This window comes from Trachypithecus francoisi, unplaced genomic scaffold, assembly GCF_009764315.1.
Source record: "Trachypithecus francoisi isolate TF-2019V2 unplaced genomic scaffold, Tfra_2.0 Contig01474, whole genome shotgun sequence".
Lineage (NCBI taxonomy): Eukaryota > Metazoa > Chordata > Mammalia > Primates > Cercopithecidae > Trachypithecus > Trachypithecus francoisi.
Window position 1 is genome coordinate 13,547,398 of NW_022681435.1, and position 25,396 is coordinate 13,572,793.

The window sequence follows — 25,396 nt, forward strand, 5'->3', positions numbered from 1 at the left end:
AACACTTCTAATACTAAGCACTAAAATAAATGTAAGCTATGAATACATTTAGCAAAGATTAATAAAAAGCCAAACGTGGTCATTATTTTCCCAGTTAATTACAGTTCAGGGTTGCAGGTGGTTGGAATCTACTCAGATAGCTTAGGATGCAAGGCGGGAACCAATGCTGGACAGAACACCATTCCATGGCAGGTCACGATTCCCACACACACCCACCGTCACTCCTACTGGGTCAGTAAAGACACATCAGGTCGCCTACATTTGCATAACTGTGGGATCTAGGAGGAAACTGTATTTTCTGGACGACACATGGGGAGAACATTTAACTCCAACAGATAGTGGCCCCTGGAGAAAGTTGATTTCTTTACTCATCCACATCATAACAAAACAATGTTGAACAAAATGACGTTGTTTGAGAACCTCCTATATATGTAAAATGGTCTAATATTAATTCAAAACATATTGTGATAGATGAACAATATGTACTATAATCCCTAGGGCAACCATTATAAAATAAAAAAGAAGAATTGTACATAATAAACCAAGAGAGATGCTCAAGTCAAAAACTAAAAAGAATTTTTTAAAATTGCAAAATGATAGATTTAAATACAACCGTATATCAGTAATTACCTTATATAAAATTGACTTAAGAAAAATACATGAAAGTATTAGAACACATTAACAGATTAGAGAAAATAAACCTTTGATTATTTCAATGGCTGCATATTAAAATAATCACTAAATATCAACATTTATTAATGTTACAGACTCTTAACAAACTAAGAATGGAAGAAATTTTTTAACCTGATAGAGTATTGATATGGTTTGATTTTGTCCCCACCCAAATCTCATCTTGAATTCCCACATGCTGTGGCAGAGACCGATGGGAGGTAATTGAATCATTGGGGTGGGTTTTTCTCATGCTCTTCTCGTGATAGTGAATAAGTCTCATGAGATCTGATGGTTTTACAAAGGGGAAGTTTCCCTGTACAAACTCCCGTTTTGCATGCTGTCATCCATGTAAGAGGTTACTAGGTCCTTCTTACTTTCCACCATGATTGTGAGGCCTCCTCAGCTGTGTGGAACTGTAAGTCCACTAAACTTTTTCTTCCCAGTTTCAGGTATGTCTTTATCAGCAGCATGAAAATGGACTAATACAAGTATATTGGGGGAAAAAACTACATATAACATTTCACTTACTAGAAACCCATTTAGAGCATTCTCCTTAAAGTTAATCATACTAGAAAATGACAGCCATATTCAAAATTTTATAGTGGTCCTTGGAAAAACAAACACTAAACAAGAAAAAAGAAACTCTGAGATGTATATAGAAATATCCAACAGTTTGATTCTTAGATTATTGATCATGTACATTGTAAAAATGAAAGAAATGCAAAAGGCTTTTAGAACTATTTAAATAATATGGTAACAAACAACAGACAAATTTATACTGATACATCAGTAGAATATACCAGTGTTATACTGGTGCTTATAATAATAACAATTAGTAAGCAATTGGTAAAAACAACTGGCAAAAAATAAAAATTTTAGCAAAATAACAAAAAACTCTAATAGCCCTTAGAATAAATCTAATAAAACACATAACAATATTTGTAGAGAGAATTTCAAAATTCTTAAAACAGGACCCAAATAAATAAAGAAATATGTTATGGTTATTGACTGGATGATACTGTCAATTCTCTCTAAATCAAACAACAAACTTAAAGGATTTTATGTTAAAATAGGGTTTCTTGTAAAACTTGACAAGTTGTTGCAAAGGAATATATCAAGAAGTTTAGAAAACTCTAGTAATGAAGACACCAATTTAAGCACAGGAAGTGCTAAGATAAATCAAACTAATGAAGGGTCAAGGAATGAATGATTCAATGAATTAAGTAACATACAGATAAATTAGAGGAGTAAGAGGGTAAGCATAGGACCTAAGAAAATCATCCTTTCTTTTTTCTTCATGACATGTGGAGTAAAAGAATGAGATTATTGGGTGTGCAGGTATATTGCCCCTTTCCTTTGCCTTAGCTCTTGTTTCACTTATTCTTCTATTTTGCAGGAAGTTCCAGCACCAAATATTTTACTGGAATTGTTTCTTATCTTCTTTTTAATATGACTTTTATTGTGATAAGGGTGACTAGCTTTCTTCTAGGTGGACAACTAGCATGTGGATTGGTGTATTGTGTGGTTATTTAGTTTTAAGTTGTTTTATGAAAAGACAATTTGTGACAGACACCACAAGTGCATTCATGTTCAGTGCTCTGCTGTTTCTTGATGCACTGCTTGACCACATTTCCAGGCTCCCTAACATTTAGTCGGGTCATGTAAAAACTGTGCCCTCTTCATTCTGTCTCTTATCTCCCTCTCTGGCCATATACAGGAAAAACGATGGCGTACTCTGATGCCCTAGAAAGCAAAACCATGAGATGAAAGGAGCTTGGATCTCTGAAGACACATTTGGAGCCATCTTCTACCAATTGACACGACACTTAGCTTTTATCAAACTGAGCTCTAAAGGTGTTTGGTGTAACCCGACATCAGCTAGGAGACTGTACTCTCTTACAGAAAAAATCATCCTCAAATAAAATATATGTTCACATTGTTAATAGGGTCTTAGTAAATGAAATGGAATATTCTAAAGTAGGAGTAACATGACTATTTGGTACTACATATAATCATCAAATGAGAATGTTTTACTAAGTCAGAAAGGAGGTAAGAGGAAAAAAATAAACAGGTATGATCAGATTGAGGTTTGTTTTGTGCACATCTTCCTGAGTGAGTGTGTGGAGCATATGAATGCGAAAGGTAATGCAAGAGTATTGATTCTCTGCCCCTTTTTGGTGCAGGGAATAAAGGAAAGATGAGTCATCTGGTCACTTTTCAGCAGCAAAATCCCAGGTCACTTTGCTCCAGGCAGAAAAACATTTGGATACAAGGGCTGTAGAAATGGACTAAGACAGAGATTGATAACATTTAACTTGTTGACTCATTCCTTCAAGTAATTCTGTTTTCTTACCCACCTTCAAAACTTTATTTTTTAAAAAATAGACTTTATTTTTAGAGAATTTTTAGGTTGACAGAAAAATTGAAAGTTAGGCATAGACATTTTCCATATAATTTTTGCCCCACAAGTGCATAACGTCTCCCATTATCAACTTCCCCCCACCAGAGTATTACATTAGTTACAGTTGGCAAACCTACATTGACATGTTACCACTGAAAGAAAAGCTTAATTGTTCCTTTCTTCCCTCACAAATCAGGGTTTTGTGCAGTGTTCCTGACATATTATTGTTCTCCCTGATCTTTCTTTTTAAAGCATCAATGATTTTTTCTTAGTTTTCGTAAGTTTTTACTTATTCTTTTATTTTGCAAGAAGTTCCAGCACCAAATATTTTAGTGATACTGTTTGTTATATTCTTCTTAATATTATTTGCATTGTAATGACAGTGACTAGCTTTCTTCTCAGTGGAGAACTAACGTGGATATTTCTGGTTTAAAATTTTTTTACCATGATTTCTTCCCCTTGTGAAAGAAGCAGAATGCATTCTGTCAACAAGAAATATTCTAAAAACTGTATACTCTCCCCCGTCTCTACTAAAAATACAAAAAAAAAAAAAAAATTGGCCGGGCACGGTGGCGGGCACCTGTAGTCCCAGCTACTAGGGAAGCTGAGGCAGGAGAATTGCGTGAACCCGGGAGGCAGGGCTTGCAGTGAGCGGAGATCGCGCCGCCGCACTCCAGCCCGGGCGACAGAGTGAGACTCCGTCTCAAAAAACAAAACAAAACAAAACAATATACTCTCTATGCTTACTATACATGTCTGTGTAAACACTCCCCCAAATGTTACCGCATAATACTGCATAAACTAATACAATTATTGCGCATGTGTCTGTGATCATAGTTAAAATATGAGTAGTGGGATCATTTTTGGTCATGTTTATAACTTTTCTATAAAACATATGTTTTGGGGGGTCTTTATTGTATATAATTAAATAAAAGAAATGGCAGTTCATAATCACTGCTTCGCCTTTTCTGAAATAACTGGCACAAACATATGTGCATAAGCACTGTCCTCAGAAGACAGTTATGCATATTAGAGGGTTCAGAAATAAAGATAAAATGAATATTAATAGGAAATGGAGAAAAAATCATCAAAAGTTGACCGCTGGTTGTAGTTATCTGTCTATGGTTAACAAATATCAATAGTAGTTTTAAAAATTTTACATTGTCATACTAGCTTTGCAATAATATTTATTTTCTACTCTATAAATGATACATGTCAAAAATATTTTTTAGAAATAAGTAACCAATAATTCACCGAATCTAATAAATTCTTTGTAAAATACTCATATATCCTCGCTACTAGTCAGCTCCATACATATGGAGACATCCAGTGGCCTTTCCCTGCTCTTTTAGATCTATGTTACATTTTGTACTAAATTGTATTTCATGTTCCTTAGAAGTCAAACTCCAGCTGGAAATTTCTGCAGGTAACTGAAAAGCTTACATTCTCATCATTGTCTCTGGTTCTGTGCTCCTGCCACCTCCTAGCGACACTGCCTATGATCTCTGCCAAGTTGACTCAAACTTTCTGTTCAGCCTCCTGATTAAACTAATTTCCCTCCTTCTTTCTCCTTTTCCCCCTCACTCATCCCCAACTATTCATATTTTTGTACATATTTAAAATTATCCATTTCTCTCTACTGTTTCAGTTGCATCACATGTGTATCTTCCAATTATACATATATTCTGATTCCTAACTTAGTTTCTTCTTTGATCAATACAGTGTTTTGAAATGTGTCTCAATTTCAAAACGCAGGAAACTTTGGGTCATCTGTTTGCTATTTTCTTTTCTTTTCTTTCTTTCTTTTTCTTTCTTTCTTTCTTTTCTTTCTTTCTCTTTCTTTCTTCTTTCTTTTTCTTTCTTTCTCTTCTTTCTCTTTCTTTCTTCTTTCTCCCTTCCTTCCTTCCTTCTTTCTTTCTTTCTTTCTTTCTTTCTTTCTTTCTTTCTTTCTTTCTTTTCTTTCTTTCTCTCTCTCTCTTTCTTTCTTTCTGTCTCTTTCTTTCTCTTTCTTTTTCCTTCCTTCCTTCTTTCCTTCCTTCCTGCCTGCCTTCCTTCTCTCTCTCTCTCTCTCTCTCTCTTTCTTTCTTTCCTTAGCAGAGGCTGGAGTGCAGTGGCGTGATCTCGGCTCACTGCCACCTCTACCTTCCAGGTACAAGTGATTCTTGTGTCTCAGCCTCCTGAGTAGCTGGGATTACAGGTGCCTGCCACCACACCTGACTAATTTTCTTTCTCTTTTTTTTGTATTGTTAGTAGAGATGGCGTTTCACCATGTTGGCCAGCCTGGGCTGGTCTCAAACTCCTGACCTCGAGTGATACTCTTTTTGCTCTTTCTTTCTATATGAATTTTATTGTGATCTGCTAACGTGCTTACATGTTTTCAATCCAGTCATGTGTCGAGGTTTGCTTTCTATATAAGTGTGTAGTTTTACATGGTTCATATATAGTTGAAAACAATATAGGTTCTTACATGACGAGGAAAGGTCAGGCAGTGCTATGGCTTGAGCACAGTGGGTGAGAGGATGAGATAATGGGAGCTAGAATGTATCTCCCCTTATGGGACATGAGCTTTCATTCTCCACAGATAAGAAACCATTAGAAGACTTTGAGCATGGGAGTGATATGATCTGACTTATATTTGAATGAGATAATTGTATTTAGTGTTTTGGGAAGAGACTAAAAGAAGGAAAAGAAGTGGCAGTGCAAACACTAACAGGAGGGCTTTGCATGCTGCAGGTGAGAAACAGTGTTTTATTGAGCTAAGCTGATTAGACTAAGGAAATTACAAGAAGTGGTTGAATTCTGAACATATGTTTATGCATACATTATGAGATTTGCTTAAGATTTGGTTGTGCTGTGTGAAGAAAATTAAGGAGTTAAAGTTTTGTTTTACTGGTGTTTTTGTCTTGAAGTTAAAGTTTCTGTGAATCAGTGAGAGATAATAGGGTTAGTTTAGAAAGAAAGATGAGTATTCTTCTTTAGGACGTCTTAAGCTTCAGTTGTCCATTAGCTAGTCAAGTTTACATTTGGAAATAAAAGTCTTTTATTACAGGGAAGGTCTTGGTGATTATATAAATTTTTGAGAATACAAATAATGTTACAAGGTTATATGGGATTATCTAAGTTGTGAAAGTAGAAGAGAAGAGAAAAAGCTCAGTGGCAGAGTACAATGAGGGGTGAGTGCATGGATGAGGAGAGTGAGAGGTTCTAGTAGCCAAGTGGGTAAAGAGCTTCAGTGAAGAGGGAGTAAGAACAGGTTTGCTACATAAACACCAACTAGTTATGTTTTACCTCATCTTTATCCAAATGCCTAAGACATAGACTGCCAAAAGTGAGAGTTCAAGAAATATTTATTGAATGAGTAATAGAAAGTCTATCAATACATAAGATAATGTTACATAGATATTACACACATATTATTTTAAAATAGTTCAGATTTCTAACATAGAGCACTAAACTATTGTATATTTCACACATGGAGGAAACAAATAAATCACTCTCAGAAAACATAAATGAAAAATTTTAAAGTAATACAAAACTGTTATTTTATTTTAAAATTGCTTTCGAGCATATGGTTGATAGAATAAAAACAGGGCAAAACCCCAGAGCTACTATAACTTTCTGTTATCCACCGTGTAAATCATAACTGGTGACATTTTTAATCTGAAAGAAAAGAAAAGCACAGTAATACAATAAATCGAACAGTTTCTTCTTTTTCTCCAGACATGTGACCATATAAATTGAATACTAGCAAGGTAACACATTTGATTAAAAAAAAATTGCACCTTAAATTAGAAATAGGAAAAATTGAATTATGAAATAATAGCACTCTTAGAGTAGCTGATGGCTCAGGGGGACAGGTCTCTATGGAATAGAAAGGAGAGGTATTGGCAATTTAAATGAAAACACCCTTGGCTGAAATTAATTCTGAAGTAATTTAGACATTTGTTCTTGCAGGTGACAGTATAATTGTGCATGAATTTGAGCCAATCAACTATTTCTGTAGTAGAACAGATGCCTCTATCCAAGTATGGAGAATAAGCTTTTCTGGCAATTACTCATAATCAGAAATAGTGACATCAATAGCATTCATATGCTAATTAGAATTTTTCCTTACTATTTGGTATGGATATTGACTGGTTTTCTGTTTAACCTATGTAACCCCAGGGTATTTGCACATTTTAGTTACAGAATCACACAAGGCAAAAAGTAGGCATTCTGCTTGCTTACGTAGTGTACTAATTTTCAAGCCAGTGTGATACAGTTTAGAAAAATAATTGAAATTTGATTTGATTGTGTTCAAGAATAAAAAGCAATACAAGTAGGAAATAGCAGTTTATAACACACAAATTATTCTCGGTGGCACAAAAAAACTGACTGCATTGTGACTACCATCTTACAAAGTTATGTATTTCGTCTATTTGCTTATGCTTCGGAGATGAAAAAATATCAAATGAATATTGGGATTAGCTGCAAAGCTTAGCCCTACTTACCATATATTTATATTAACAATGAAGAAAATGATATGAACCCCAACAATAGTGTTAAGCATTCAAACTGAAAACTTGTTGGAAAAATATAACTGTCCGTTCTAGAAATAGTATTAAAATAAGAAAAATTGCTATTCTATTGTCAAATGCATAATATGCACGTTTTCATTTTTGGCAAAAAATGTCTAGTGCTGAGAGAATCATCCAAGAAATGTTATGAACATGATATGGTAATTAAAAAAAAATTTACCGAGACATAAGAACAATGTGGCATATCATTTACAAAGAAGATAAACTCTGGCAACAACAAAAATATGCAATATATTATGAGAAGAAACATAAAAGAAATAATTAGTGAAGAAGTGATTAATAAAATTATTTTGAATAAGTTATTAAATGCTAAATATTAATCAACTATTTTAAACAAATTTTTGTAAACCTTGAAATGTGTATAATAGCTTTTGTCTGATTAGGGGTTTTACAGATGCTAAAATGTTTATAACTGAAAATATTTTGAGGCTTTATCCAGAGACAATAACTGCAGAGGATTATCACATTTTAAAATACTTCTTACAAACCTGAACACAGGCAAAACTAATTTGAGAGTGCATGAAAATGACAATGACATAGCTATTCATCCCAATCCTAACAAATTGCAATAGAAGATATTTTTAAAATTATGTCATCCTATATTCCTTTTATTAGGCATTCTTTAAGTTTGAGCCTAAATGAAGTAGCATATATCTGCCTTGAAAATGTATAAATTTTACCTTATTCAACAATTATACAAGTACTTTCAGTTTCAATGAAATGTCCCCATATATCACAAATAGGTTTCAAAAAGAAAAATTTGAAACCAATGTCAAATCACAAAGGGTCATTAAAGTGAGTGTCACTATGCTCCTCTCTTTCCCTAACATGCACGTGTATATACGTATGAACAATTATTTAGAGACTGCATGCTAGGTTTACTTAAAAGTATTGATGATATTTTAAAATATATAAATTCTATACAATATATATTTTTAAAATATTTACTTTTAAATTTTAAGGAAAACCATTGCTTTCACCACATAATATTGGAAGCAAAATGCAGTGCACATTATGTCCTTGAAAGCATCAAGAGACTTAAAATATTCTTTGAAGAAAGGAGAAATGGATTTTGCCCATAGAAAACTATTGGCATTAATCAAATTGCATATTCTTTTTACTTTTCTGTTGTAGCAAAGAGCACATAACATGAAGAATAACCTCTTCAGTTTTTAACTATACAGTATAGTATTGTTAATTATACGCACAATGGTATACAGGAGATTTTTGGAACTTTTTTCATTTTATGTGACCAAAATTCTATACCTAACGAACAGCAACTCCTCATTTTCCCCCAACCACCCCAAGCAAAAATCATTCTCTCTTGTGTTTCTATGAGTTTGACTATTTGCATACCTCATGTAAGCAGAATCATGCCGTATTTGTCCTTCTGTAACTGGCGTTATTTTATTTTGCATATCCTGAAGGTTCATCTGTGTCATCATATTTGATAGAAATTCCTTCTTTTGATGGCTGAGTAATAGTTTATTGTATGTATATGCCACATTTTTTTAATCCTTTGAGCCATCGGTGGGCATTTATGTTGTTCCTCCCTCTTGGCTGTCATGAATTATGGTACCATAAAAATGAAGTGCAAATATATCTTCAAAATCCTGATTTCAATTTTATGAGCTATATACCCAGATGTTGGATTCCTAGATCAAGTGGTTCTATCTTTAAAATTTTAAGAGGCTTCTATACTGTTTTCCGTAGTAGTTGCAACATTTTACGTTTCATGAGTGCACAAGGGTTCCACTTTCCCCACATGCTTTCCAGCGTGTTGTTGTTGTTGTTGTTGCTGTTGTCGTTAATGGCCATCTTAATAAGTGTTAATATTTCACTGTGACTTTCATTTTCACTTCCCTAATGATTAGTGGTGTGAAACATCTCTTGATATACTTGTCGGACATCTGTATGTCATCTTTGGAAAAAGCTCTGTTCAAGTCCTCATGCCCATTTTTTCATCAGATTGTTTATTTGTTTTGTATCAAGTTGTAGGAGTCCCTTTTTTGATATTAATTCTTTGTGAGATATATGGTTGGTAAATATGTTCTCACATTCCATAGGTTTGCCTTTTCACTTTTCAAATTGTTTCCTTTGCTGTGCAGAAGTTTTATAGTTTGATGTAAATCCCACTTGCCTGTTTTTACTTTTGTTGCCTGTGGGTTTTTTTGTTTCATATCATTTCTTATTCAAAAAAGCACTGACAAAACCAGTGTTGTTAAAGTTTTTTTTACTATGTTTTCTTCTAGAGTTGTATAGCTTTAAGTCTTATTTTTAAGTCTTTCATAGTTGTCTCTTACAATCCTTTTAATTTCTGTGATTTCAATGTTTCCTCATTCACTTCTAATTTTATTCATTTGGGTCTTTTATTTCTTAGTTAATCTAGCTAAAGTTTTAACAAATTTATTGATCTTCGCAAAAAAAACTATGTTTTTTTTTTAAGTTGTTTTTCTGTTCTATAGTTTATTTCTGCTGGAATTTTAATTATTTTCCTTCCTCTGCTAGCTTCAGGCAGTTTGTTTTTCTTTTTCTAGTTCTTTGAGGTGTAAAGCCAAGTTGTTTGTGATCTTTCTTCCATTTTAATGAAGGTTTCTCTCACTATAAACTTTTCTCTTAATTGTGCTATTGGTCTTTCCCATTAATTTTGGCATATTATGTTTTAAATGTTTGTTTGTCTCAGATATTTTCTAATGAATTACATTATCCAATCAAATAATATAGAATACCTGAATTAAAATAAAAGCAAAGTCCAACTAGATGCTGTCTACAAGAGATTCATTTTTGACTTAAGTTCACACATATGCTAAGAGTTAAAGAATATAAAAATGCATTTCATGCAAATGGTAACCAAAAGACAGCATGGGTGGCTATACTTGTATTAAGCAAAATATACTTTTAGTCAAAAACTATCATAAAAGAAGAAAAAAGACATTATACAATGATGATCTATCATTCCTGGATCAGTTAACCAAGATGTAACAATTATAAATATATGTGCATCCAACATTAGACCATCGAAATACAAGAAGAAAACTGGAAGGTAAAATAGATAACAGCACAATAATAGCATATCATGTCCATATCCCACTTTAAATAGACAAAACATCCAGAAAGAAGATTAATAAGGAAGCAGAGGACTTGAACAGCACTACAGACTACATAGACCTATCAGGCATAAATAGAATTTTCCACCCAATAGCAACAGAATACACATTCTTCTCACATACACATGTAACATCCTCCAGCACAGATCACATGTGAAGTAACAAAAAAGTTTTATAAAATTTTTAAAGTTGATAATTATACTAAGTGTGTTTTTCAACCACAATTATGTAAGGTAGGTCAAGTGGGAATGAAACCCTTTAGGTTTTATCTTGGAAAGTCTTTATTTCTCCTTTATTTTTGAAGAATGCATGATTGGCAGTTCGTTTTTTTCCATCAAGTCTTTGAATATACCTTGACGTTCTCTTTCTGCCACAAGGTTTCTGTTGAGAAGTCTAATGGTCTTATGGGGGTTCCCTTGTGTAATAATGAGTCACTTTTCTCTTACTGCTTCCTAAATTCTCTTTGTCTTTGATTTCTGACAATTTTATTGTACTGTTTCTCATTATGTACCTTCTTAGATTTATCCTATGACAGAAAAGGGCTTCCAGAATCTGGATGTCCATTTATTTACTTAGATTTGGGAAGTTTTCAGCTATTACTTATTTAAATAACCTTTATGCCCCTTTGTCCCTTTCCTGTCTTTTTAAACCACCATAATGTGTATTTGGTCTATTTTTCATTATCTTGTAAGTCTTAGACTTAGACGTCATCCACTCTTTTTATTATTTTTCTTTTTTCTTTTTTTTTGGGGGGGGGGTGTAATTTCAAAGGACCTGTCTTTGAGGTTTTTTCAGTCTTTCTTCGGTTTGATTAAATCTGCTCTTGAACCTTTCTAATAAATTTGTCAGTTCAGTTATTATGTTCTTCGGTTTCAAAATTTCTATTTGGTTATTCTTATACATTCTCTCTCTTTCTCTTTCTCTCTCTTTCTCTTTTTATTTTTGTTTTTTATTTTTTTGAGACAGTGTCTTGCTCTGTTGCCCAGGCTGGAGTGCAGTGGTCCAGTCTCAGCTCACCCTACCTCCTGCGACCTCTACCTCCCAGATTCAAGTGATTCTCATGTCTCAGCGTCCCAAGTAGCTGGGATTATAGGCATGCACCACCAGATGTGGCTAATTTTTGTATTTTTAGTAGAGACAGGGTTTAACCATGTTGGCCAGACTGGTCTCGAATTCCTGACCTCAAGTGATTCCCCTGCCTCAGCCTCCCAAAGTGCTGGGATTACATGAGTGAGCCACCACGCCCCGACCCTTTTGATGATATTCGCATTTTGTTTATGTAGTGTTTGCTTGAACTTGTACAGCATATTCATAACAATCACTTTGAATTCTTTACCAAGTAATTCATATACCTCAGAGTCTTTAAGGCTGGCTTCTGATTTATTGTCTTCCGTTCTTTTATGTTTCCCTATTTATTTGCATGTCTCTAACTTTGTATTGGTATCTGCGTATTTGAAAAAAACAGCCACCTCTCCTGGTCTCTATGTACAGGAAAAGACAGCCACCAGTCACCTCAGCTCAACCAGAGAGTCCGGGAGCCTCTGAAATGTTCGGAGGCAAGATGAAACTTTTGTGACATGTACATGCGATTTCTCTATTAGATAAAGGTTTATGGATGGTTCTTCTTGGGAGAATTATGATTTCTTGTTCCCCTTGGTGTTTGACTGTGACACTGAAAGTTGTCTAGCTCAATAGTAGCAAGCTGCCTTCCTCTCTCTTTTTCTCTGTGACCACTAGGCATCCAAAATATGCCAGCTTCTCATCAGAACTCTCAAAACAGGTAAAACACATACTAGTCCCTTGGTAAGTTTTCCAAAAAAGCCAGAATGCTGAATGCATGCTCTATTCCCCTTCCCGCTTCCCAAAATAAGGTCTCATGTTCCTACCCTTCCACTCATAACACCAACCCTTCTACTGATGACACAACAGCAAGCCACCCTCCTTTTTAAAACTCTCAGTGCCCTCTAGGCATATAAACTATGCCTGTTCCACCAGTGCTCCAAATGAAGTGAGAAAAGAACCCGTTGTTTGGGAAGCTCCCCAAACCCAGAATATTGTATGCATGCTGCACTGTTCTTATACCCCAAGGGAAAAGTTGCAAGCTGGGGTGTTCTCTCCCAACCCTGAGATCTGCTGACTTGAGGGAGTGTTGTGTGTAGAATCCAAAATTGCTCTTTTTACCTGTTTCAGTGCAGCTGCTCCCAGCTTTGTGTTTGTCTGGTGTACTAAAACTTCTCAATACTATTCTGCAAATCTTATAAGGATATTTTGGTGAATGTATCATTATTAAATTGGTGTTTCCATGGGGAAATGAAAACTGGTACTTTCTATTCCCTCATCTTTCTGTCATCACTTGTAAATTTCACATTCTTAATACTGGCACCACTGTCTCCAATGTAGAATATGTGAGAAGAAAAAAATAAGGAGGAAGACATATTTCACTAGGAAACCTATATCTGTCTATGGAAGAAACACATCTAAAATTCAAAATTAGTCTTTCTCAATACTGGATAAAAACTATTACATTATATAGGAAATTTAAAAATGAATATATTGAAGACAACATGTAATTTCAAGAAATATGATGAAAGGGAACTATTATAATTACATAGAGCTTCCTTTTTTCCAAAACTGACTAATGATTAAAAAACTTAATTGGTGAAGTATCTCAACTGTGTAAAATCTAATCTAATCCATGAGAAAGCATTGTAATATTTTTACAACAGTAGTTAATGAGACATATTTGCAAATACTTTGTAGCACTTGGAATATATTTCTAAGCATTTCCCACTGAATATTTGTAGGCATTTCCCATTTGTTGAACATTTTAGATATTATTGTGTGGTATTTTTTGGTGATGGTATAGTATATCATTATACTGATGGGTGGCTTTCTCATAAATGGTTTAACACCATGCTCTCTGTGCTGTTCTCATGATAGTGAGTGAGTTCTCAGAAGACCTGGTTGTTTAAAAGTGTGGCACCTCTCCCTCTCTGTTTATTGCTCTTATTCCTGCCATGTAAGACACCTGCTCCCACTTTGCCTTCTACCATGGTTGGAAACTTCCTGAGACTTCCCCAAATGCAAAAGCCACCATGCTTCTTGTACAGTCTGAAAAAATGTGAGCCAATTAAACTACCTCTTTTCTTTATAAATCACCCGGTCTCAGGTATTTCTTTACAGCAATGCAAGAACAGAGTAATACATTCCTAATCTGAGGAAAAAAAGTGTTCAGTCATTTATCATTAAGCATAATATGTTTTGTAGGATTTTTAGAAGTGCCTTTTCACAGACAGGATTTTTTTTTATTTTGTTGATTATTCTTACTATAAGTGGGAATCAAATTTTGTTAAATGCTTTTTTCTGGTTTTATTGAAATGATAATGTTTTTCTTTTTTCTGCAAATTTTGTGAGCTGAATTTATTAATTTTCAGATGTAAATCAAACCTAGAATAAACTCTATTAGGTCATTACTGATTATCTCATTTTGTAGTGATGAATCTCACTTGTTAATACTTATTAATTTTTTTCCCTTGTTAATGAGGAATGTCTTCTACAGATATCTTTTTCTACAATGTATTTGTTTGTCCATTTTTCAAGTCAGGTGTGGCAGTATCATAACTGAGGGGGATGTTCCCTTTTACTTTTTTTAATGTGTATGTGTAAGATTGCTATTATGTATTTGGATATTTCATATAATTTATCAGTGAAGCCACTAGATTCAATAAATTTCACTGTGGGAAGGTTTTCATTAGAAATTTATTTTTGGTGTATGGATATACAGAGTTTCTATTTCTTCTTTTGTCAATTTTAATATTGTATCTATTTAAAGTGTTTTTTAAAATTTTCTCTAAAGTTGTTGAACTTATTACTATAAAATTATTCCAAATTTTCACTTACTATGCCTTTAATAATCAAAAGATGTTAGTAATATCCTGTTTTCTCTCCTGATACTAGTATTTTCTCCTTTAAAAAATCTTCCATCAATTTAGAGTTTATAAGTTTATTGTTTCCATGCAAACAACTTTGACTTCATTAATTCTCTCTCTTCTTTTCTTTTCTGTGTTACTGATTTTTTGTGTTACTTTTCTGTGTTACTGATCACTTATTTTATGCTTTTAACATTGGGTTTGTTGATTTCTGCTAATTTATTTATTATCTTATGCTTTTAACTTTGCATTTAATTTTAGTGTCTTTGCTTATATTCTTAAGGTTAAAATTTAGAAAACAAATTTTAGAGATTTATTTCTTTCTAATGTAAGCACTGAAAACACCAGTTTCCTCTAAATACTAATTTAGCTGCTTTCTATGAATTTTCATATGTTCATTATTATTTTTAAATAAAATATTTATAATTTACTGTGTGATTTCTTCTGTTATCCATGTGATATTTAAAGTTATATTAATTTCTAAATATGTCATTCTTACATGTAACTTATTTATTTCTAATTTGATTCTGTTTGGTCAAATACCTTATTTTGAAAGATTTTAAGACTTTTAAATGTATTGAGACTTGTTTTGCTATCATAAATTCTATCTATTATTGACATGTGTGAACGCTCAATGTGCATTTGAAAATTCTTACTCACAAAATACATTTGGGCCTCCATGCTGCTCTCTGAGTTTCTGATATTTATCTTTCAGTTCACTCACCAAGCATCTACACAGATCATTTCAAGCCTTCACTACTCTTCTCAAATTTGTAAACCTTCTCATCTATTTTTCACAGAAAATGACCTCACCTCTCACTGCATAGAGAAAATAGATGGCCTCAGACAGGAATGTTCTCACTTTCTGATACCAAATTTAGAAACCTATTTTCCCTTTCACTTGATAAAGTAGTGGAGTTTTTCTTCCAATGAAAGGCTAATCCCTTTGCTCAGGAGTTTGTAGCTCTCTTTCATAAACCTTACCCAAAAGTTTATGCCTTATCTCTCATATATTTTAAGCTGGTGCCTTTCAAGTAGTTCTTTTTCTCTTATTAAACTCACTACAACTTAGTGGGGGAAACAGCACAACAGAACCCCTGATCATCCTGCTGTTACCTTCAGATCTCTTTCCTCTCTCTCACAGTAAAATGTCTCAAGCATGTTTTAGTGTGATTTTATTTCCTCACTTTCTGTTCACTCCTCTCTATACAGAAACTTCACTCTCTTCCACTGAGGTAGTTAATAACTCAATAAACTAACCAAACCAACTCATTCCATCATCAATACATGACCTCTGTTTGTTTCCCAAGTGAGAAAGGGCTCTATGAGACTAGTGTAAATGACATTACCAAGTACTCATAATTCTAATGCTACCAGAAACAGACTTGTGGGTAGAGACTTTTCCACTGGAGTTGACATCACCATTCCACTCAACAGTGGTCAGACCTTTTCACGAGATGGGTGTGGATTTCCATGATTCTCTCTTCATCCCAAAAAACAAGACATAATGAAGTATGACTATGTATCTAAGACCCTACAGGAAAAAAAGAAACACATAGAAGAAAAAACACACCTAATAAAAAATGTAATTTGGATATCTGCTTTGGAATATTGTTGCTGTTGTGCTATTGTTTATGTGCTAATAGTCATATGAAGAAGACTTTTCACATTCCTTTTCACCTATTTCTAACCATAACTTTAGCAGACTATGCTTGTATAAACTAAAATGCAACACTTCTAGAATAACATCTTTTCCTCACTGACATCAGAGAATTTAGAAAAAAATACTATTTCTAAGTGATTTTACTTTTTAGAGCAATGTGGTTGTCTGCATGTATTCAATAAAAAGCAACTTTGCCAGGTTATAGTTAGACACATACATTGCACAGCAAAGTTCATACTTTTGGGATCATATTTAAAGCTCAACTTCATATGAAAATCAGGCTGACAATAATAATGACAGCAATAATTATGGAACATTATTGTAGTTCCTTTGTGGGGTCAGGGCCTATAAGGCTTTCCTAGGACACTAGTATAGGATCGCTGCTATGACTTGAAGTGGTCATATAGTCGGTAGTAAGGAAAGCCACTTTCTGGCATAGCATAAACTTCAATAAACCTGGGGAAATACAATTCACCCACATTATAATTTCAGTAAGCAAACCTAGTGAAGATGAATTTCTTCATTTTGATTTTTTAGTCTTGAAATATACAAATGAATATGCATAATAGAGATTATTAAAAACACAACCCTAGAGTTCTTAAAGTAATATCTTCTGTGACATTTTTGGTATTCATAAAGGTTTCATAAACCTTACCCCAAAGTATATCCCTTATCTCTCATATATTTTAAGCCTGTGCCTTTCTAGCAGTTCTTTCCACTTATTATTAAATTCACTGCAACCAAGGGGGAAAAGCAGCACAACTTAACCCCTTCCTTAACCCCTCATCATCCTGCTGCTACCTTCAGATCTCTTTCCTCTCTCTCACAGCAAAACTTCTCCAGTGTGTTTTTAGTATTCTTTTATTTCCACACTTTCTATTCACTCCTCTCCATATAGCAAGTTTACTATCATCTAGTGAGATGTTAATTACTCCAGTAAGTAATTAGCTCTGTATCACATATTAACTTATATAATACAAAGTAATATCACTTTAAATAATACATATTACATGTATTAATTATATATAATATATAAAGTAACATATAATTACTTTATATTATATAAGTAATATTAAAGTAATATTAATTTATTTCAATTATTACTTATTAAGTAATGTGTTTAATTAATTAATAAGTAATATAATGAGTATTTGTACTGGGTTATATTTTTAACATTTTTGGAATTGTCCTCTGACACTGTGTCATCTTAGATTTACTGGTGGAAATCAGTGACAGCGATGTTTCTCTTAACCAAATTAGTCTCTCTGCACAAGCCGGATCCAGGAAATGAGAAAGACAGATGCAGAGGCCCTGACTCAGGGAAGAGCATTGCATGACCTAGAAGCATATTTTACTATAAAAACTGCCATGTGCAAATGATGAACTAGTACACGGTGAAAGAAGTAACAAACTCAGTATTCCAATATAAATGTAAACAGCTCTCAAATATATAAGATTAAGTTTAAAAAGTAAAAGAAGATCAAAATGTAACATAAGAAGGTGGGGTGAGGGGATTGTGCCAAAGAGTAAGACCAGGGTAAAGGTGAAAAAATAGAAAAAAAAATGTAACAAAGCAAATTTAATTTGGTGACATGAATAGACCAAAGACTATGATTATCTGCCTGAGGTTGAAAAAAGACGGACTGACTTACATTGTGACTGAAACAGAACGAATGTGAGAGACAAGAAATGAAGCTGAAGATGCACATAGAAGTCACGTTATGAAGTGCTTTATAAGCTGTAAGAAAAGTGTTTAATTATCATGTGTGTAAATATAAGGGGTAAAAGTGCAGTTTTGTTACACAGATATATGGCATAGTAGTGAAGTCTGGGCTTTTACTGTAACCATCACCCAAATAATGTACATTGTACACATTAAGTAATTGATTACCCCTCACCCCCTCCCACCCTTCCAAGTCTCCATTATCTATCATTCCACACTGGATGTTCGTGTGTGCACAATACTTAGCTTTAACTTATAAATTGAAACGTATGGTATTTGACTTTTTGAGAAGTTTTATGCTGACTAGACATCAGCTGATTTGTACTTTTAAAATGATAACTTGGGGCTGGGTGCAGTGGCTCACACCTGTAATCCCAGAACTTTGAGAGGCCAAGGCGGGCAGATCACGAAGTCAAAAGTTGGAGACCAGCCTGACTAACATAGTGAAACCCCGTCTCTACTAAAAATACAAAAATTAGCCGGGTGTGGTGGCATGTGCCTGTAATTCCAGCTACTCAGGAGGCTGAGGCAGGAGGACCACTTGACACCAGGAGGCAGAGGTTGTAGTGAGCCGAGATCACATCACTGCACTCCAGCCTGGGCTCAAAAAAAAAAAAAAAAAAAGATGATTTGGGTTACTGTATTGACAGGATTAGAAGGAGACAAAGGAGACCAGTATTGCAGTAGTCTAGGTGGGAGGTGGGAGGTGGGAGAGTGGAAAGGAATTGACAAATGAAATAGATCGGATTGGCGGTAAGTGGTAGTGCAAGGAAAACAGTGATTAGATTCAGGATAAATTTTGGAGTTAAATTACCAAACTTTCTCACGTACTGAGAAGGGGATGCGGACTTGGTGAGAATTCACAGAAGAGAAAAGTTCAGTATTGACAATATTGACTTCTGGGTTTCTCCCCTTCTGGGATGTTACTGCTACAAGGACCACAAATGTGATAAAGATCTGATGACGAAAAAAGTAAAATTCAGAACTGTTTTGTTATTTCTATGTGCTTCCTTTTCTTTAAGTAACACAGGCACTTAAGATATTTTGTCAGAGGAGAAGGGTCAGATGCTCTCTGGGTAGAAGGAGGCTTAATGTTTGCCATGTGGAGTAGACAAGACAATGTGGAACAAAAGATGGATTATCCAATTGATCATTTTAAAAAATTTTGCTTGAGTAAAACTTATGATCTCCCCCCACTCCCCCAGCCACACACACACACACACGGAGAGAGAAAAAGAAGCAAAATTATATCCATGTATTTGTATTTGCGGGGAGAGTGCCTTTCTAATCTCCCTGGCAATTGTGGTTCCCGCTACATAAACTCACAAAGAAATGTGTTAGTCACACTCTGGCAAGATGAAAAGCATGGACTGTGATTCGGAGTAGTATAGTCTACGTCTGTGGAGAAGTACTCCAGTGGGAGAAGTGGAAAAAATTATTAAGTGGAGATAAGATAGAAGTAAATAGTACCTGAAATATGTAAATAAGATGTATATAAATAGAATGTTGTCCTCATTGCAGAGACTTAAAGGTGGACCTACTAGTGGGATATTGTTAAAATTGAATATTCATTTCTGATTAAAACGAGAAAAAACTTAATTTTCTATAAATGGAAAGAAATGTTCTCAACTTGCTGAAAATTATCTACCAGAAATTGCTGTAAACAAAACACTTAATGATGAAATATTAAAATAAATTCCATTAAAGTCAAGAATAATTATGATGCCCAATATCACTATAATTATCCAACGCATTAGTAGCACACTGGAATAAATCATTCTCCTCAACAACGAAACTCATGCAGACAACAAAACAAGCAGAATTCATCACACAGATACTGCCTGGGAATATTCAGATTAAAGAAATGCATAGAGCTTCTTAAATAGATAGGCTGGAGGTACTTTCTGATTTATAAGAATATTTGGAACATATAGAGCACTTATTAGACACAGTTCTTGTTTTTGTTAAACATATTAACACTTGCTTAACCTTCCCAACAAACTTGGGAAATTGTGTACAAGTTTTATACTCATTGTATAGATTTGTAAACTGAAATGTGGAGATATATATTAGTTGCCCAAAATTACTTTAGAAAGACCCAAATCAAGGCAGTCTAGCTCAAAAGTCTAAAGTTTTTTTTACCATTAATCATTCTCACTGCCTTGAGACGTTTTGTTTAATACCTACTCCTACCACTGACAACTCTTGGTTTTACTGCACGATCATTTCATTCATTTGAGTTTTTAGACCTAGTAAGTACATTTTATGATTTACCATTACACAACATGAAAAAATCCTCCAAATTACCACTTGCTGCATTAGTACATACATTGAAGAGTATATTTATCTAACTGATCAATCAACTAAGAAAATGTTGGGAAACAACCCCCCATAGAAACAGATGTGGGGACTCTTGTCTTTGCAACCTCCTTCATAGAAACTCTTCCAATTCTTTCTCCATTATTTCATAGCACTTCTGATTTTCATCATTAAAGCAAAGGAAATGGTAAGACTGAAGGAAATCTGGATACTCTTTAATACTTTATGTTATTTAATAAATGATACTATTAAATTAGAACTAGCATCTGGAAGAAGGGCTCCTAGAGAGAACAGTGCCTTGAATGTTATGCTATTTGTAATGCACCAAATGATCGCCTATATCAGTGCAGACAGACTAGAAAGTATTTACTGAGAAACCCATATGGAATATTCATGTCTAAACCAAGCATTGCCCATAATGAACACTATAGTTAAGTTCAAGTGCATTACATTTTAGAACTGAACTTCTAATACATTATATATCTTGACTAATGCAATAATGAAAAACATCACCATATTTAACATGAAGTGTTCATTAATTTTTCAGTATTAACCTATTTTAAGTAAGCAACAGAGATCTATTTGCTGAACACAAGATTTTTCAAAGTATCATTGAAAAGAAAAGATAATTCAGCTAAGATTACAAGTATTATTTTCTTAATAAAGTTAAAAATAATTTTTAAATTGGGGCACAAGTCTACATACAACAAGAAAAAAATTACATAGGGTACACCTATTCTTGATAACATTATTTTATCAACCTAGAGAAGAGGCATACCCAAAAGAAAGAAATGCTTAGTGAAAAAAACTTGCATATATTCTTGATTAGTTTTCTCTATCAAAGGCCATTTAATGTATATTTTTAAGAAAAAGTAAGTAATTTAAAAATAATGTATGTAATTAAATTAATTAGCATTATCTTGTGCCAATTCTATAGCTCTATAGCATGACAGAAGCATATGTACTATATTACATGGGAAATACAATTTGAAAGTATCTGGCTTCCCACTTCCTCTCCTCCCATCTTCGAAAGTAGTCTCCACACATCTGCAAAACAGATCTTAAACCCACATCAGGAAGTATTACTTTCTTGTTCAAAATTATTTAATGACTATCCATTGCTTTTAGAAATAACTATGATTTACCTAAAGTGCCTACATATTTCATATTATTTTTTTCTAGTCAATTTCTCCAAACTTGTGCTTTCATTGAATCTATTGAAATACAGTCAAATCAATTGAAATATAGTCAAGCCACTTTGGTTTTCTTTCAGTTTTTGATCATGATCAGTTTTGTGCCAACTCAAGGTCATTGGCCTACCATTTCTTTCTCCTTAAATGCTGTTAAACCTCACTATTTGCATGGCTATTTTCTTCTCTTTGGTTATTTCTTAACACAAATATATACCACAAAGAGGCCTTCTCCATAATTCTTATTAGAGAATGTTTCCTCCTGTATTATTGATGTCAGTCTCTTGACTTTTTTACTGATGCTAGTTTATCTGTATTTACCCATTTTTTCCTGACTCCGCTACTGGAATATAGTCCACGAAGACAGGAGCTGCATATTTCCTCTTCCAAGTTCTTAGCTCCTGGACAAATAGGTGAACAATAGATATTCGTTGAATGGGTAAAGCAGTGTTGAGTAATTAGAGGGAAAAAAACCCATGTTTTTTCATAAAATAAAATTGATAAGTGATAGCTTAAATGACAAGCAAATTTTGACATTGTATTATATTCCTATAAGCAGTAGAGCTTTGGGTCCAACATATTTCTTTATTTAGGAATCAGGATTCCATTGATAATAATTGCAATACTTGACCTTAATGAATTTTATTCAGGCTAATTTTTAAAGTATATTTGCTTGTTCTGTAAATCTTTTCTTTTCTGCAAACCTTTTCTGAGCTGTGTATGCATTAGGCCTGTCAAACTTACTCTGTCTAGACTACAACTCCTAATTTCACCCCCTCATCCAGACCTGCCTATCTGCTAGTTTTCTCCATTTCAGTAAATACTGTCACCATCCACATAGTTTTGAAGCTACTGTCAGAGTCTTCCTTAATCTTTCTCTTTTCTTTACCCCTTAAAGTCAATCTGCCAGCAATTCCAGATGTTGTGACTCTTAAACATCTCCTGAATCACTGTGCTTTTTGTCAGTTACATACTTCTCACCTTAAACCAAGAGGCTAGTAAGTGTCAAGACTTTTGCTAAAATGTTGGCCTTTATTGTCTGATAGAATGGGACAGCATTATGTGAAAGGAATGAGCCATGGTGAAAAGAATGAGAAGAGATGTGTATATATATATTTTATATATATTATATATACATCTATATAAAATAACATATATTTTAGAAATATATATAGAAATATACTATAAATATATATAGTTATTTCTAAAATATATATATACTGAGTGGTGCTGAAGAGATATTTGGCTCTGAAACAGAAACAAATGAAGGTGATGATGAAAATAAGTATATACGTGTGGGGTCCACATGGGATGAGTGGATGAAGGAAATATTTAAACAAATAGCATAAGACTGAAAAGTGAGTGCAGCATCAGATTGCAGAGAAATTGTCTCCCAGCACCATATATACTGTTTCGGTTGGATTTTTAATACATTCAAGGCTGTTACCTGTAACTCAAATTATCATTCTTTGTTTCTCTCATAATTATCTTGGTACCGGGACCAATATTGCAGTGGCATTATTAGAATTATTTTCTGGGTTGTACATATTAGGAAACTCAATACCAGATAACTTAAAATTTAAAATAAAAATGTTCTGACTTCGAAGTACATACCCTTTATACCATACAACAGGAATTCACCCTGCGTCACTCACATGTATATGAGCAGTGCTAGTATAATATGTGATGGTCATTAGCACCTGTGGAATTTAATTAATTTACAAAGTAGTATACTTGAATATGAAGAACATTCTTTTATATATGTGTGTGTGTTGTATTTCTCACTGAATAAGGAATAATTTAATTGATTGATCAATATCTGTCAGTGAATGACTAAGATAACATTTTAGGCAAAACTCAGCAGGGCCTCCACAGCATTCTCATAAATGCTCTTTCGTTCCCACATGATTCACTGTTAGTCTGCTTTCTATAAAAATAATCTAAAATCATTTTTAAATCAAATTAAAAATGCTTACATTTATAATAGTTTGATGGTTACTCAATTACAATGTCAACAAACAGATGTGAGACTGAACTATATTTAGAGAAATGACATTACTGTGAAATAAATGAGTCCAGATGAATTATTGCTTTCTGTCTAGAAGACTGGAAATTTCAAATATATCATCTGCCTGTCCCAACAGTGCAGGTAGGAGAGCTAGTTCTTTGTGGATTGTTAATTATAGCCCTTAATAATGCACTACAAACTCTCCCTGAAGTACATGCTCTGGAAAGGTGGTACTTTTAAGAAAATGTAGTGTGGGATTTTCTTGTAAAAGATATTCTATAATACCTAAACATAAAGTTAAAATTAATTTTTTTTTAAATTCTGTAGTTAGGAAGAGAGAGTCCACAATCTCTACATAGGATCTCATTAGGTCATTTATGAGAATTTCAGTGATGTTGACTCCAAGGTTCCTTGTAGTCCTATTAACAAGTGTTCACAGGCAATTCCTGTGGATTATTCTCTATAAAATTCATAATAATTCCAGACATTAGGTATTGCACAGCACAACACCAGTGACTCCTTTGACTATTCCAAGAAGACTTATGTCATTTTGAGGAAATGCTTGGGGAGGTGGGAGATGGCATCAAAACTGGTGGGTGTCTGACTTGGAAAATCCTCCTCCTCATGTTCAAGGAAAACCAGCTTCTGATTGAGCATGGTTTTTCAAACTTATCTCTATCAAAGTATGGTGCAGGAGCATTTGGGGGTTATACATGGCATGTCTTCCATTTCAAAATAACCCAACTAAGATCTAATTTACCTGTGTGTTAATTCTGGAACGCAAGTCTCACTTGAGAAATAGATGAAATACAAGATTTTGTATTTCTTTTTCTATGACATTTGTCGTATAACATGCATTGATTAATTACTGTTGTATCTGACACTGTACTAAATATTTTAACTACACGATTTCAGTTAATACCGTCAATGTTTGTAGAAGCAAAGCGTTATTATTATTCTCATTTGCAGAAATGAAAACAAGGTTTAATGGGGTTTCATAACTTGATCTAGGACACATAGCATGTGAAGGCCATGACCACTAAACCACACACTGTCTTCCGTGGAGTGCTGAATTTTTGATGGATCTCTGTCCTTTCTTCATTGTTGTATTTCATCTGAATTAAACTATCCACGCAATTGTAAGAGTGGTAATTTCAACATTCAATAACATTAATTTGTTTTAAATAAAAAATGCTCCTGACTAGTAAACTAAGTCATCTAGATCTTGAGAATATAAACGCTTTAAACACACAGTGTTCATCTTGTCATTGCAGCTATTAAATAGAGTAAAATGAAGGTACCAAAAAATGTTATGAGTCCTTCATTATAGGTTAAGAACATTATTACCCTTGTTGTACCAGTTTGACTAAAATGCAGCTGATAAGCTGTGTAAATAGGAAATGTGTTTTTGCTGATAAAATGTCAGTAATACCAAAAATGAATGAATGCCATGCTAAGAACCAGGTTAATTAGGAAATGGCCCCTGAATACCATCTGGCAAATAGTAGAGTTACTGAGTTTAACACTCTCACAGTGATGCAGAGCCAAGGGGTATGAACAAAGACATTATTCTGATAATTAGAGAATCACAATGTTCTGAAGGAGGGGGAAGGGTATGATGTCAGGCTCGCTGTTTATGTTTGAATCACCTTCAAAACACTGCTTCCTAGTAATAGGCAGCCCATTTTGGAAAGGTTTTGTAAATAATGGTTCAATACCTCCTGAATCTTGTATTTTAACATTTGATAAGTATTTTTTTTTTTTGGTGCTAGAAAATGTTGTCCTTGAGTCAGGGAGAAATCCGTCA